This window comes from Orbicella franksi, chromosome 8 (genome assembly GCF_964199315.1).
Source record: "Orbicella franksi chromosome 8, jaOrbFran1.1, whole genome shotgun sequence".
Lineage (NCBI taxonomy): Eukaryota > Metazoa > Cnidaria > Anthozoa > Scleractinia > Merulinidae > Orbicella > Orbicella franksi.
The window spans coordinates 22,653,678-22,669,471 of record NC_138152.1 but is presented as its reverse complement, the minus strand read 5'-3'; the positions used below and the strand labels follow the sequence as shown (position 1 = coordinate 22,669,471).

Sequence of the window (15,794 nt, the reverse complement as noted above, 5' to 3'; positions counted from 1 at the left end):
AGATGGTGTTACCAGTAACTCGGGTGCTGGTAATAGCTCTGGTTCTTTGGGTAGTGCCAGTGGTAATGGAGGTAGTACTAGTGGACCAGGAGGCAGTGGGGGCTCATCAAAACTGGGTGTGCGTGAGATGATGCAGCGAGCAGTTACTGCTGCAAGATCTGCATCGTCCTCACTTGCAGGACTTGATGTGGAGGAAGATGCTCCTATACCCACTTTGCACTGGCCACCAGATGCTCCAGGTGATAACACTGGCCTCATTCATTTTGTGTAACTTGGCACTCTATTTTAAAAGCATTTAGCTGCAAATTTGAGCACACATGCTCGTTAATTGCCACTTATGACTCACTACAGCAGTCTTTCTACTGTTCTTTTATCATTCTCCTCTATTTCAACAACTTTCTATCTCCTTTTCCGTTCTTCTAATTCTTCCAATCAGTTTTACGTGAATGGTCCTGCACCTCCCTTGCCACAATTGTTTAGTGCAAGAGGACAATCCAAAGGTTCGGTTGGGCTTGAAACCTCCAAATATATCTTAAAGTGAACAAATCACTTTATAATTCAAAAGTCTGTTTTATCAACAATTGCAGTGGGGTTTTCTAGTACTGTGCAGGAGGCCAAATGTTTCACTGCAATCTCAGTACTGGTTGTAAAAATGTGCAATATCAAAATGCCTAGCTATGCTTGTGTGTTTTAATTATTTTGCTTCTGACTCTTTAGATGTACGAGATGATGAAACAGGTCCATCATTAACCCCAACTCCATCAGGGTCAGTCCCTGCACCAGTACCATCAGGTGCATCGGCAGTTGCAGCAGCGGCAGCTTCAGCATCAGCATCAGCATCAGCATCATCATCATCATCATCCAGCCAGTCAATAGATTCACAGCACACGCAGAGTAAGGCTCTTAGGTGCCTTAAACTGTTGTGTGAGAGTACTGTGTTGGCTCCATTCCTTCTTCAACTTATGACTGCTAAGTAAGTAATGATTATCTTTAGTATATAGCTGTTTCAAGAGACCTTATAGGATGGAGGTGCCAAGCCTTCATGACAAGACCTAATGGTGATCTGAGTATTCACTGGAATTTTGCAAATCGGTGTAGAGAAAATCTACAAATTTGTATTTTTGCACATGAAGCACATCATTTGTAAATAAGGCTACATTAGATTTCATCTCATAAAACCATGTTTTTCTGTAGCTTTCCTTCACTGTCTCATGACAGTTAGTTGAAATTCTTCTAAAATTCAGCATGGCAAAAAGAACCTCTCCACAAATCCGAAGAAAAAGAAAGCATTTGAAATGACGTAAATTTTTTCATATCTGATTAAGTATTTAGCATCTTCAGGAGCTCTTTACTTCTACCCCTAATAACTTTTGGAGTTGTTGTGTGCACTTTAGCGCTTTTTTCGGACAACCTTTCTCAAAACAGCTGTAAAAATAATTTTGCACTGTTTTAATTAACACATGCTTGCAATCATGTGATTTTCCTGGCAGAGTATCTCAGGTATAGGTGTATTTATTTATTTATTAAGCTTCGGCCTACTGTTACACATAAAGACAAAGAAAAAGAAGAGGAAGCAAAAAAAAAAAAAAAAAAAACAGACAGCAAAACAAAACAAAATGGCCAGGGGAGCTGCTACAGCTTAGCCAATTACAGCGGCCCCCTTAGATATAATTAAGAGACAAAATTATACAATATATATATACATATATATACATACATACATACATACATACATACATACATATATATATATATATATATATATATATATATATATATATATATGTACATATATATATACATATAGTTAAGTGTAAGATGAGGCGTCATGAAGCAAACTTCTAACTGTTCCGGCTTTTAATGCGACGTTTCGGCCTTCGGCCTTCTTCAGATTGGAACAATATTTACAAGTTAAAAAATAAAACGTTAAAAATCCTAGTAAGTTTACAGATTTGCATGTATATATAAGATCAGAAAAATGTAAATATAATTACGTAATGCTATACAACCTGAAATAATAGATCACATAACAAGCTAATGTCAACTTACAAGAACGCGCCGGGTGATAAGATTACAACAATGTATCTGCGAGCGCCTTAATTACTAAGTGTATAATATTCAGTCTAATTCTGTATTGTAACAAGCTAATGGCAACTTACAGGAACACGCAAGTGATGAGATTACAACAATGTATCTGCGAGCGTCTTAATTACTAAGTGTATAAGTGTATAATAGTCAGTCTAATTATGTATTGTAACGGACGCGATTTTTGGATCTAAATTCCCGTCTTTTATTAAGACCATGAGGGCTGAGTGTAAATAACTGGGAGGTCCAATAGGCCTCTCTGGTCAATAACAACTTATCAATATACGCAGCAACCCCCTGGCTAGTAATTTGTTCGATGACGATAAAATTAATTTCGGAAATTTCGTGCCTAGTACAATTAAAATGGACTGCAAGCTCACACGTCTTTTTGTTGGTGAGCATGGATGATTTGTGATTGCGAAAACGTACTTTAAATTCTGTTGTGGTGGAACCTACATACTGTAATTTGCATTTATTGCACGAGGCCAAGTAAACAACGTTTTTGGAAGAGCAAGACAATTTTTGCTTTATCTTGTAGACTCGGCCTGTGGAAAAGCTTTTAAATTTGGAATCTTGAATTAAAAAATTTTTGCAAAGATCACGACGAGTACAACATTTGAAGCACCCTCCCATTTCGTTCTCTGCCTGGTTTGCCCCGTTGTCGCCACGAAATTTAGATGGTGCTAAAATATCTTTGAGATTTTTGGTACGGCGATATGCTGGAAAAATCGATTTAGATGGAAAAATTTCAAGTAATTCGGGCGACGATCTCAGAAGATGAGCATGTTTCTTGATAACTCTCTGAATATCAGGCAGGATAGGATTGTAGTCAACAACTAACGGGAAAACTCTCTTGACAGGCTTGGCTTTTTTCTTAAGCAATTCTGATCTCTCAATACTAAGCGCTTTGTCGAATTGTTTGTCTACTAAAGCTGCATTATAGCCCTGGGACTTAAGATACCCTTTGTATTCAGCACACCTCTTGTTAAGAAAATCGTCAGAGGAACAGTTACGTCTAATTCGTAGAGCAACCCCATAGGGAATAGCCCTTTTACAATGTGCCGGATGAGAACTTGAAAAAGGTAAATAAAGGTGACTATCTGTAGGTTTAGCATAAATATCTGTCTTAATAAAACCTTCCTGGAGGTGCAAAGTGAGATCCAAGACATTGAGGGTATGCTCCGAATAAACCAGCTCAAACTTGATGGTGGGATAAAGAGAATTGATGTATTCAGTAAACTCTAACAATTTAGGTAAACCATGTGGCCAAATGTCAAAAACATCATCTCTATAGCGCCACCATAACATGGGTTTCACGGCACCTTCAGATTTAGCTTTCTCATCAATGAAACCCATTGCCAAGTCGGCATAACTACAAGCGGTTTTGGGCCCCATGGCTGTACCGTGTTTTTGCACAAAATTTTTTCCAGAAATTTGTCTCCAGACCAACAATTGTCAATTTTCTGGAAAAAATTTTGTGCAAAAACACGGTACAGCCATGGGGCCCAAAAACGCTTGTAGTTATGCCGACTTGGCAATGGGTTTCATTGATGAGAAAGCTAAATCTGAAGGTGCCGTGAAACCCATGTTATGGTGGCGCTATAGAGATGATGTTTTCGACATTTGGCCACATGGTTTACCTAAATTGTTAGAGTTTACTGAATACATCAATTCTCTTTATCCCACCGTCAAGTTTGAGCTGGTTTATTCGGAGCATACCCTCAATGTCTTGGATCTCACTTTGCACCTCCAGGAAGGTTTTATTAAGACAGATATTTATGCTAAACCTACAGATAGTCACCTTTATTTACCTTTTTCAAGTTCTCATCCGGCACATTGTAAAAGGGCTATTCCCTATGGGGTTGCTCTACGAATTAGACGTAACTGTTCCTCTGACGATTTTCTTAACAAGAGGTGTGCTGAATACAAAGGGTATCTTAAGTCCCAGGGCTATAATGCAGCTTTAGTAGACAAACAATTCGACAAAGCGCTTAGTATTGAGAGATCAGAATTGCTTAAGAAAAAAGCCAAGCCTGTCAAGAGAGTTTTCCCGTTAGTTGTTGACTACAATCCTATCCTGCCTGATATTCAGAGAGTTATCAAGAAACATGCTCATCTTCTGAGATCGTCGCCCGAATTACTTGAAATTTTTCCATCTAAATCGATTTTTCCAGCATATCGCCGTACCAAAAATCTCAAAGATATTTTAGCACCATCTAAATTTCGTGGCGACAACGGGGCAAACCAGGCAGAGAACGAAATGGGAGGGTGCTTCAAATGTTGTACTCGTCGTGATCTTTGCAAAAATTTTTTAATTCAAGATTCCAAATTTAAAAGCTTTTCCACAGGCCGAGTCTACAAGATAAAGCAAAAATTGTCTTGCTCTTCCAAAAACGTTGTTTACTTGGCCTCGTGCAATAAATGCAAATTACAGTATGTAGGTTCCACCACAACAGAATTTAAAGTACGTTTTCGCAATCACAAATCATCCATGCTCACCAACAAAAAGACGTGTGAGCTTGCAGTCCATTTTAATTGTACTAGGCACGAAATTTCCGAAATTAATTTTATCGTCATCGAACAAATTACTAGCCAGGGGGTTGCTGCGTATATTGATAAGTTGTTATTGACCAGAGAGGCCTATTGGACCTCCCAGTTATTTACACTCAGCCCTCATGGTCTTAATAAAAGACGGGAATTTAGATCCAAAAATCGCGTCCGTTACAATACATAATTAGACTGACTATTATACACTTATACACTTAGTAATTAAGACGCTCGCAGATACATTGTTGTAATCTCATCACTTGCGCGTTCCTGTAAGTTGCCATTAGCTTGTTACAATACAGAATTAGACTGAATATTATACACTTAGTAATTAAGGCGCTCGCAGATACATTGTTGTAATCTTATCACCCGGCGCGTTCTTGTAAGTTGACATTAGCTTGTTATGTGATCTATTATTTCAGGTTGTATAGCATTACGTAATTATATTTACATTTTTCTGATCTTATATATATACATGCAAATCTGTAAACTTACTAGGATTTTTAACGTTTTATTTTTTAACTTGTAAATATTGTTCCAATCTGAAGAAGGCCGAAGGCCGAAACGTCGCATTAAAAGCCGGAACAGTTAGAAGTTTGCTTCATGACGCCTCATCTTACACTTAACTAAAATTCACATTGAAGCACGGTATCTTTTGATCCTTCTACTGGAAGTCACCGTTTGGAAAACCATATTATTCTGCCTATATATACATATATATACATATATACATATATATACAAACATACATACGTACGTACGTACGTACGTACATACATACATACATATATATAAAGTGTAAAATTTAATTTTTGTGGAACAGTGCTCAATACATCAGAGTAGAGCGAAGTATACAATGTGGGAGGAAAAACACAAATAAACTACAAGTTCATCCCTACAAACCTGTTTCGTGGTTGCCCACTCATCAGGGGATTTAATAAGAATAATCTTTACCACCGTTAAATTTCGCACTGCATATATTATGTAAATTATATTGTATATAAACGGTGGTAAAGATTATTCTTATTAAATCCCCTGATGAGTGGGCAACCACGAAACAGGCTTCTAGGGATGAACTTGTAGTTTATTTGTGTTTTTCCTCCCACATTGTATGTTTGTATGTATGTATGTATGTATGCATGCATGCATGTATGTATGTATGTAGGTGTCATCCAAGGTTTACATCATGGCTTAATTGGACAGTTTATAGACCTTTGTGGGAGTCCTGTAGATAGCTACAGTAATGATTCAAATTAACACTTCCATTGCAATAAGGCATATCAAAGATGCAACCAACCACCCTCCAAAGTGAGTATTGTAGAAATCACATCGACTCAGAGAACAATTCCGAGTTCCAGATGGGATTTGAACCCACAACTCTCTGTGATCTAGCAGCACCCTCTAACCACTGAGCTACTGGAGACTCTATGGTGAGCAAGGGTGAAATGTGGGCCTTTGACTGTGAAGTGAAGTGAAGTGAAAGACTTTATTTAATGAGGGTGACCCGTGACAGTAACTAAAGTTACTGATAAACTTGGGGCCCTCAGCTTAAAAGTAATCAGAATGCTAAAAATATATTATTTACAATAAAATGCTAAAATACGATATTATTTACAATAAAATACTTAATTAAGTTACTATTAAAAATGGTTACAAATAATAAACTGGACTTACAATTTCAAACATACTACGAATAATAAGAGTTAAAAAGTTCCATTAGTTTTCTGAGAGTTAAGAATAGTATTACATAATTTAGCCTTAAACGATTTAACGGACTTCTCTGTTTTTAAAGACCGGGGTAAACTGTTCCAATCTTTAATAGTTCTGACGGCGAAAGTGCGTCCTCCCTCAGAGGCGTTTCTGTGAGAGGGGCATAATAAATTTAAATTACAATTTCTAGTACTTCTCGAATGGATGTCAGAGTTTTTCCTTAAAGATGTGTTCATGTATTCAGGTAAAGTTCTGTTTATCCTTTTGTAGGCCAGTGCACATCGATTTATATAAGCTTCTTTGTAAAAGGGGATCCAGTTTAGCTTATTAAATAAAGTGACAGTTCGACTAGTACGTTGTGCTGCAAGAATAACACGCGCAGCCCGTTTTTGCATACGGAGAACTCTCTCGAGTGCCTCTTTGTTGCACGATGTCCATACTGTGCTTGCATACATGAAGAGTGGTTTGATTACTGCGTTATAGTAGATCAATTTTTGATTCTTTTTCAAGTAGCAGCTTATATGGCGTAGAAGACCAATTCGTTTTGAAAGTTTGTTACATAGTTCATCAACATGTGCTTCGTAAGTTAGGTTCTCGTCGATTATCACTCCAAGAAGTTTATGGCTACCAACTTGTTCAATTTCTGCATTTTGCATCCTAGCTTCAAATTTTCCTGCGTCATGGGTTATACGTCTGCGCAGACGCTTTCCCGTAGCCAACAACGCTTTGGTTTTCTTGGTATTTATAAACATTTTGTTTTCACTAGCCCATTTCTCAACTTCTGTCAAGTCCTTTGTTAATGATTTGTTTAGTGCAGGAATAGCTTTCCAGTCTGAGCTTAAAGGCAAGGTGGTATCGTCTGCATAGATATCCATAGTTGACTTGTGAACGTTTAGAGGCATGTCATTGACAAACAGGAGGAAGAGCACTGGTCCCAATATTGATCCTTGGGGAACGCCCTGTCTGATAGTCAGCTGTTCAGGTGTGGTTTTCCCTAATGTGATAAATTGCTTTCTCTGAGACAGGTACGATTGAAACCAGGCAACAGACGGAGGACTTGCACCGTAAATAGACAGCTTTTTTAGAAGAAGTTCGTGATTTATAACATCAAAAGCTTTACGAAAATCTATAAATACCAGACCGGTCACTTCGTCATTGTCCATGTTTTTCAGGATGTGATCCATAAGTCTGATTAGAGCTGTTTCTGTAGAGTGACCTGACCTGAAGGCTGATTGATACTCATATAACATGTTGTTGTCATGTAAAAACTTAAGAAGACAGCTGGCTACGTGTTTTTCGATAGTCTTCGAAAAGACAGGTAAAACTGATATCGGGCGGTAATTGTTGATATCGTTTCGTGCGCCACCCTTGTGCAGTGGTGTAACTTTTGCTACTTTCCAACGGTCTGGAAAACTGTTTGTCGATATTGAAAGGTTCAGCAATTTGCATAATGGACTTGCAAACGCTGGTGCAATAATTTTGAGTACACGAATACTTATGCCATCGTGCCCAGAGGCCTTATTACAAGCGATTTTCCCTATGGTGTCAATGATCTGCTTAGGCGTTATTGGAGGGATGTTGAAAGCCACATTATCATTCAATCGCGAAGAGACAAAATTTTTCAGCTTGTTGTCATCAAACTCTACGCCAGCGTCGTTTTCCTTGCCAATTGATCTAGGATGTTTACGAAGTACTGATTAAGCTCATTTGCAATGGAAGCTTCGTCACTAATGATGTTGTTTCCTGTGTTTAATTCATCGATGCGAACTCGAGGTTTACTAGTCCCACTTAATGTTTTGAGTGCTTGCCAAACTCCTTTTGGATTTCCTTTGTTTTCGTCGATTTTCTTGCGGAAGAAACTTCTCTTTGTTTTTTTGATGAGACTTGTAGTTTTACCCTTTGCATGCGTATAGCGTTCCCAGTCTGCAGGCAGATTTGAAATTCGCGCCATTTTCAACAGCTTGTTTCTTGTTTTCATAGACGACAAGATCTCTTTAGTCATCCAAGCAGGCTGGTTCGGTTTCTTGACGCGTTTAGATTTTAGTGGAATGTGCCTGTCCAAAACGTCATTTAGCATTGTTTCCATTGTAATCAAAACATCGTTTAAATCATCAAAAACAAAGGCAATGTCCCATGGGGCACATTGTAGATCATGTAATAGTTCATTTGTATTCAGATTTTTGAAGTCACAATATTCTATGGTACTGTGGGTTTGATCTCTTTGCTTTTTGGAGTATTTACGTCTAATAAAAACTGGCAAGTGGTCTGAAAGACCAATATCTGGTACAGAGATTTCAGTAACAAAACCAGGATGCGTTGTGTAGACATGGTCGACACAAGTTGAGCTCACGGGACGTGTAACTTTGTGCACGAGTTGGCTTAAATTTAGGCTTTTTAATGCCTTCGCTAATCGATGATGTTTGTAGACATATGTATCCAAGAAGTTTATATTAAAGTCTCCAAACACATACATTTCTTGGTTTCTTAAATAAGCTGTTTCAATGTTAAGCTCCAGTTTGGCATCCGTGTCCGCCGTTGAAGAAGGCGGGCGATAAACAGCTCCTGTGAGTATCGGGCGATTTGATTTATAGGGATAGACTTGTAAGACGGTTTCTAGATCCATTTCTTCCAGGCTTGTAATTCTTTCGACTTTTAGATTGTCAGCAACGTAGGCGAGAATTCCGCCGCCCTTCTTGGTTCCTTGCCGGTCTTTCCTGAAGAGCGTGTAGCCAGGTATTTCTAGAACGCAGTCAGGTTTGTTTGGTTTAAGAAATGTTTCGAGGAGAAAAAGCACATCGATTTCTTGACGTCTAGTGGTTAGTAATAACCTTATCTGCTCAAACTTAGTGTCCGTTAGATTGTTTACGTTCCACTGTCCTAGTCTGAGACCTTTTCCTGGTAAACATACCTTGGACAAATTGACTGTCTTGTCATTCTTGTTTTCACTTGGAGTAGTCGGGCCAGGATTCGGGTTTACATCACAGGCCTTAAAAATTTCGAGCTCCAAAATACGAGGATTGAAAGTTGAAACACCATTTGTAGTATATTTCATCACAGAGTGAAAGAATTTTCGCTTGAAGTTCTTCGGTTGGAATGCTGAAACTGCCTTTAGTCCCAAAATGGCCGCGCTCGTCGGGAACCGCATCACACGGTCACACAGCCAAATGTTAAATTGGCGCATATGAACTCACTAACTCCATTCGCAAACTCCACGTTAGGTCTTTCAAAATTAATTTACAATTTGTCTGCACTCGTTATCTCTGAACAACTAATTAAAGAAATTAACTCAATAATTTTTAAATTTATTTGGGGTGAGAAGCCCTCTAAAATCAAGAAATCAACTATTATTGGCAAGAGAAAACATGGAGGACTTAAAATGACTGACTTTAATATCTTGAATAAAGCATGGATACCACGCATAAAATCCAAAAACATAGCATCCTGGAAAATCATCCCTAACACAACCCTAGAGAGATATGGAGGATTACACTTCTTGACAAATTATAACTATGACATTGACACACTACAGGTCGGCAATTTACCACCTTTTTATGTTGATGTACTAAAAGAATGGCAAATGACTAAAGATTCTATAAGAAGCGAGACCCTACTCACTTATGAAGAGGTGATTTGGAGCAATCGAAAAATATTAATTAATGGTAAACATGTATTCTACAAAAGTTGGTTTGACCAAAATATAATGCAAATCCAGGATCTCCTTCAAGAGGACGGTAAATTCCTGTCCTTTAAAAACTTTTGTAAGTTATAAGTTTAAACTCAAAACACCCTTCACACTCTACTTCGGTCTTATTAATTCTATATCAACTTCTTGGAGGTTAGTATCTGAAAATCCTCCTTCACGATGCCCAGAAAGTGAGGAAAAAGAAACCATTTCCACCATACATGTGTACGACTTGCTGTTGAAGAAATTCGTTGTACCACCTATTGCTGAAACTAAAATCTTAAAACATGGTTTCATTCCAGAAACCATCCAAAAAGTGTACGAATTACCTCTCCAGATCAAGTATGACATTAAAAGTAACAATGTTGCAATATAAGATTATACGCAACATTCTTGCAACTAAAATGTCTCTTTTTAGAGCCAAAATGTCTGACAACGATATATGTCCTCAATGCTTTGCTGATACACACTCCCTAGATCATATGTTCTTATGCTGCTCTTCCATTATAGCCTTTTGGAAGACCTTTCAAAACTGGTGGACAAATAAACGAAACAGCAACTAACTCTGTCAAATAGTATGATTTTATACCGTGTTTTTGACAAAACGGAACATAGATACTCTGAACTATGTGCTTCTCATTGCAAAATTTCCTATACACTGCAGCTGCCTGCACGACGAAAAGCTCTCTTTCAACAGTTTTTTCATACTTCTAAAAGAAAAATTCAATATATTTAACATGCAATGATGATGTATTTTCTTTGTTTTGTTTAACTAAGTAAACGATGTAAATAGTGTTCATGTTTTGGCTTGTAGTCTTAACTATTACATTGTACTGTAACTAAATAGTGTGCTGTAATGTTACTATTTTCCTCTTTTTATTTTGTTGATTTACTTTATTTTTTCCGTATGTATATTGTGTTTGTAAATTGATTAAGTAAAAAAATAAAACAAAATAAAATAAAACTTCATTCCAACAGTTACCTCTCTCCAAAAATTGGCTCCCATTGAAGAAGTGTTTTGAAGACATTGTCATGGAATTAATCTGAGTTCTATGCATTTCCAAAGAAAAGTTGGTGGGAGAGAGCGAGGGAAAAGAAAAACGGGACACAAATGTTTTCATTTTGGCCTTCTATCCCCTCACACCACATGACTACGGTTTGCACCTCTGGAAACGGTATCCAGTCAAAATCACTTCAATCTGGTTATCTACTATCAAACTGTACTCTCAATTCTGGGAGCTTCTTGTTCATTTATAATTCGGTAGGAATAGAGCAATCAAACTTCCCCCTAGCACAACAGAATGACCTCTCTGTAGTTTTCCAACATTTGTTGTGCACAGAAATGGGTATTGTGTTTCAGTGGTATCACTGCTCTGTGATGCTGAAGAAAAAAAAGTGCACTCCCTTGAGCTTGGGCCCTGGGCGAAATTGATTCATGGTATAGCAGAACAAGGGCATTGGTTTGGATATTTTGATTATGAATTTCATACAGGCATTATTGGGGGTGGGGCATGGGGGGTGTGTAGTATGCCAATAGAAACAAGGCTGACTGTAGCTAACTTTTTATCGGCATTTTTCTCCTTGGTAGGGATACAGATGGCTGCACTCCATTTATGGCTGCTGTTCGTGGCCGCACATACCATGCTGCCCTCACCCTGTTCACAACAGCCCAGTGTCTAGCTACCAACCCAAGTGGACAGATTGACAGAAATGTTCTAATATCCATGGTGTGTCCGTCTGACAGTCACCCAGATGCCTCTCCTCTCCATGTGCTGTGCTGTAATGACACGTGTTCATTTACTTGGACTGGCACAGAGCACATCAATCAAGACATCTTTGAGTGTCGCACTTGTGGCCTGACTGGTTCTCTTTGTTGTTGTACTGAGTGTGCTCGAGTGTGCCACCGAGGCCATGACTGCAAGTAAGATTTTCAATAAACTTGAAATAGTGATGATTGTCCACTTGAAGCGCTGATAATTATATTAATTTTAAGAGCTGTTTTCACAGCTCTGCATGAATGTGTGTGCAGGCCATAGTTGAACTTTCCAAACTTTAATTTAACATGTCTATTTTTCCCCTTTAACAGGTACAGTAAAGCTTCTTGAACCTCTATTTTCATTTAACTTTTAAATACACTTTAAGTGAAGAAACAGTAACTGTATGCATTATGTAATTGTACAGTTTAAAACTAGTCGGTTGTTCATCTTAGTGTAAGCTTACTTATTATCGTAAGGTGAATATCATTTTTGGACATTTTGTTACCATTTTCGTGCTATTTTGACTAGAATATTGTTACTGTACTTGTTATGCAATTAGGTTGAAGAGAACAGCACCCACTGCTTACTGTGACTGTTGGGAAAAATGCAAGTGCCGCGCCTTGGTACCAGGCTCCCAGGCTGCTCGCATTCAACTCCTGAAAAAACTTGTGTCAGAAACTGATTTGGTTAGCTGGCCTAATGGAAGGTAGGCTTTATATATGTCACGTAATGGCCAAATTTATTCAAGGGAAGAATTATACCATGGCGAATGTATATCTAGAAATGATTTATTCATCAGAACCAATTGATCTGTCTGAAACAATTGAATCATGTAGTTTCAAATCTAGTCTTGGACAAATTATGTGGCAAAGTTTGTCTGGCAGACGCGCTCTAAGATCAATCAGCCTAATACAAATTTTGCCACATAATTCATAACACTGGATTTATACCTGGATGACTATCTTTCACAGGAGACAGATTAATCTTCTCAAACAGCTAATATGTCTTGGACAGATAATCCGCCCCTAGTATAAATTCAACCAATGTTCATTGTAAAATTGGCTTTGGTAGAACATAAAGTCCTTGTTAACACTTGAGTACCGATACAATTTTTTTTTATTTAGTACAGTAGGTTAGAGCTTTTGTTGACCTTTTATGCTTTGTTTTAGAGGGGAGCATTTACTGCTGTTTTTGGCTCAAACTGTGGCTCGACAAACTGTTGAGCAAAGGCAATTCCGACCACACCACGCTGCTACAGATGCACGTCCAAAAGCCAAGACCAGGACACTTGGAACAAATGGCACAACTCCGCCTCTTCCAGAACATGATCTGGACCCTCCTAGGTTTGCTCGTAAGGCTCTCGAGTTTATCCTACAAGACTGGCGAGCCGTTAGTGCAATGTTGAGAGATGGTTGTCGATCACCGGGAGAAGCAAAGTAAAGGAACCACTTTTTTTGTTTTGTGTATGGGATCTAAAATGACTATTTTGAAACATGGCATATAGTAAGCGATTTTTGTCTCTCGCATCAAAACCAAAACAAATTGCAATAAAATGCGTAATTTGTTGCTTATTACAGAGGTGACAGATCAACAAAAGACATAAAATCAGTCACAAGCCAAGCAAAAATGTCAAACAGTTGATTATTAATGACAAAACTTGCTCATTATAGTTACTACCATGCAGCGTGACTACCTCGCTATAGTAATGTTCCTATGCCATCAGTGTTCAATTTTGAAGCCCATGATTTCAAGGATTTCTATCATCGTAAAGACTTGCTGTTAAAGATCAATAGCATTCATTGCAGTTATTTGTCTTGCTAGCCATTAGTGTGCACTTTGTTCACCTGGGCCCAGTTGTGCAAAAGGGGATGATGCTATCTGCTGGAAAAATCGCTGTTGGCAAAACAAACTATGATTATCATGATCCATCTGGTGTTAAGCATAATCTATCTTTTGAACAACATGGACCTGGTGTCAAAAGTAACCATCACTTACTACTCGTTTCTGTTAGACTGCATGGACATGAGAGCAGTGGATTACCTGATGCAGGCTCAAGCCATCTCATACCCATGACGGAACAAGAAGATCGTCTTTCAAGTCAGGCGGGTACAGTGCGACTCGATGCATTCACACACTGTCTTGTAGCCAAGTGTGGTCCTGAGGTAAGATGTTGAATTATGTCATCTGTTAGGGCTAAAGGAAATGAATATTCAGAGCTAGTTGTCCTCAGGTACAATACGTTTTATCATTGCTAACTAGACGCTCCAAGCGCATTTACTCAGGCCTTGTATCACAATATCAAATTATACTCTACAAGTATTGAACACAATAGAAACAAATAAAAGAATCGGGATATTTGCCACAAGAGTTACGCTTAGACATTTACTCTTTCAAGTTGCTTCTTTGAATATCCTCTTCTTCCGATCGCTTGTTGTTTGCTTCACCTTCGAAGTTATGTTCATGAAGATTCTTGATCTTTTACACAGCTGAGGTCAAGCCCTAGGATTCAAATTTTATTGGTGACACGTTTTTGGTTGCATGTCCAGTCTGTCCAGAGATCACGCAAAATGATTGGTAACGGAAAGGTTGTGTCAAAATTTCAGGCTTAATTTGGACACAACTGAAAGAAAATGAAAATAGTATTGAGAATAGAGAAGAAAATGAAATGGAGACAAGATGTATGTACTCAGTGGCTTGTATCTTGGCTAGTAAGTTTCTAAACAATGCAAAATTCTCCGATTGGTCTTGAAAAAGCAAATGCACTAAGTTCTTTGAAATGAGTTGGAAGTTCTAGATTAATGTAGTAGTTCTATTATTCTGTAGATACTTGATCCTCTACTTGTTACACTGGTCACAGCAATAGAAAATTCAACTGATCCTCACAAATCCGATGAGATGAGCCTGGCTCAGCGTTTCATCAGATCGGTAGCCAGAGTTTTTGTTGTGTTGGCATCTCAAATGGCCCCTGCAAATGGCAAACGGAAAGTGTAAGTGAACCATACTATAATTACATTTTCTGCTACATGTACACTCTGGAATGAGAGAATCACCTAGTACGTAACAATTTTTATAGGGCAACAAAACATTTATAGGCACCCTGTTCAGGTATATAGACGATTTTTAAAACAATCTGACTACATGCTGGAATAAACTATTATGGTAGTAGTCATCTTTTTAGGAGAAATGGGTAGGAGGTTGGGAAGAATGGGAAAGAATCCTCTTAAAATTTGAAAACCGCTGCTATGAAACCTTGTTCCGTCCAGCTCATTACTTTGATGCAAGACTTGTAGTTAAGGTGAACCCTGGCTCCAAAAGCCCGTTAATCCAGGCACGTATACATAACAGTTTCCACCGTTTTACGGAAATTGGTCAGATTTTTCAGAATTACTCGGAAACCCTTTAAGGTCATTCCCCAGTATTGCATCGCGCATCTCTGCCGTGCATAATTTTACGCGTGACTAGCGCGCGCGCATTGAAAAATGGCTGCTTTTTCTTTACAGCTGGACCTCGCCATAGAAGTAAATCGTCATTTTCTCGCAAACGAGTATGGTGACCTATCATTTTTTTCTGTTGTTTTGAATTGAGTGATAAATTTCTCTGTGTAAAATAAATATGGACCAATTCTCAGTGTAGAGCAAAAAGCAATCGTCGGAAACGTGAATTTAGCAAGCAATCGTAACTACAATCATGGTGCTATTATAAGGACTTTTATGGGTATAAACGAGGTCCTTTTGCTCCTAAACGAACATGGGGACCCCTTATTTTTATTTCAAAATTTAAGTTCCTATAATATAAACAATCGATGGGCAAAGTTTCACAAAAATCTCAGTGCAGGTTCTAGTTCAGCGGAATGACCTTAAAGGGGACTTCAGGGACAAAAAAAAAATCCAGAACATTTCTTAAGGGGACATGGCCCTGGACCCCTCTGGAAGGCACTTATTGTCACGATTTATCCTAGATCTGCGTCTGTAAACTTCATTGTAAAGTAACATTCTGGCCAAAATGTAATGTTG

The 15,794-nt window shown here is 38.3% G+C and overlaps 1 pseudogene across 1 annotated transcript in view; it reads left to right on the top strand.

Moving 5' to 3' along the window:
* The window catches only part of LOC145495467 (E3 ubiquitin-protein ligase UBR5-like), a 64,188-nt pseudogene that overhangs the window by 27,344 nt on the left and 21,050 nt on the right, over window positions 1–15,794 (top strand). The window contains exons 15-21 of the transcript XR_014050428.1: window positions 3–239; window positions 718–973; window positions 11,613–11,945; window positions 12,341–12,487; window positions 12,951–13,217; window positions 13,793–13,943; window positions 14,605–14,768. The product of XR_014050428.1 is annotated as an E3 ubiquitin-protein ligase UBR5-like (transcript). The remainder of the gene's footprint in view (window positions 1–2; window positions 240–717; window positions 974–11,612; window positions 11,946–12,340; window positions 12,488–12,950; window positions 13,218–13,792; window positions 13,944–14,604; window positions 14,769–15,794) is intronic.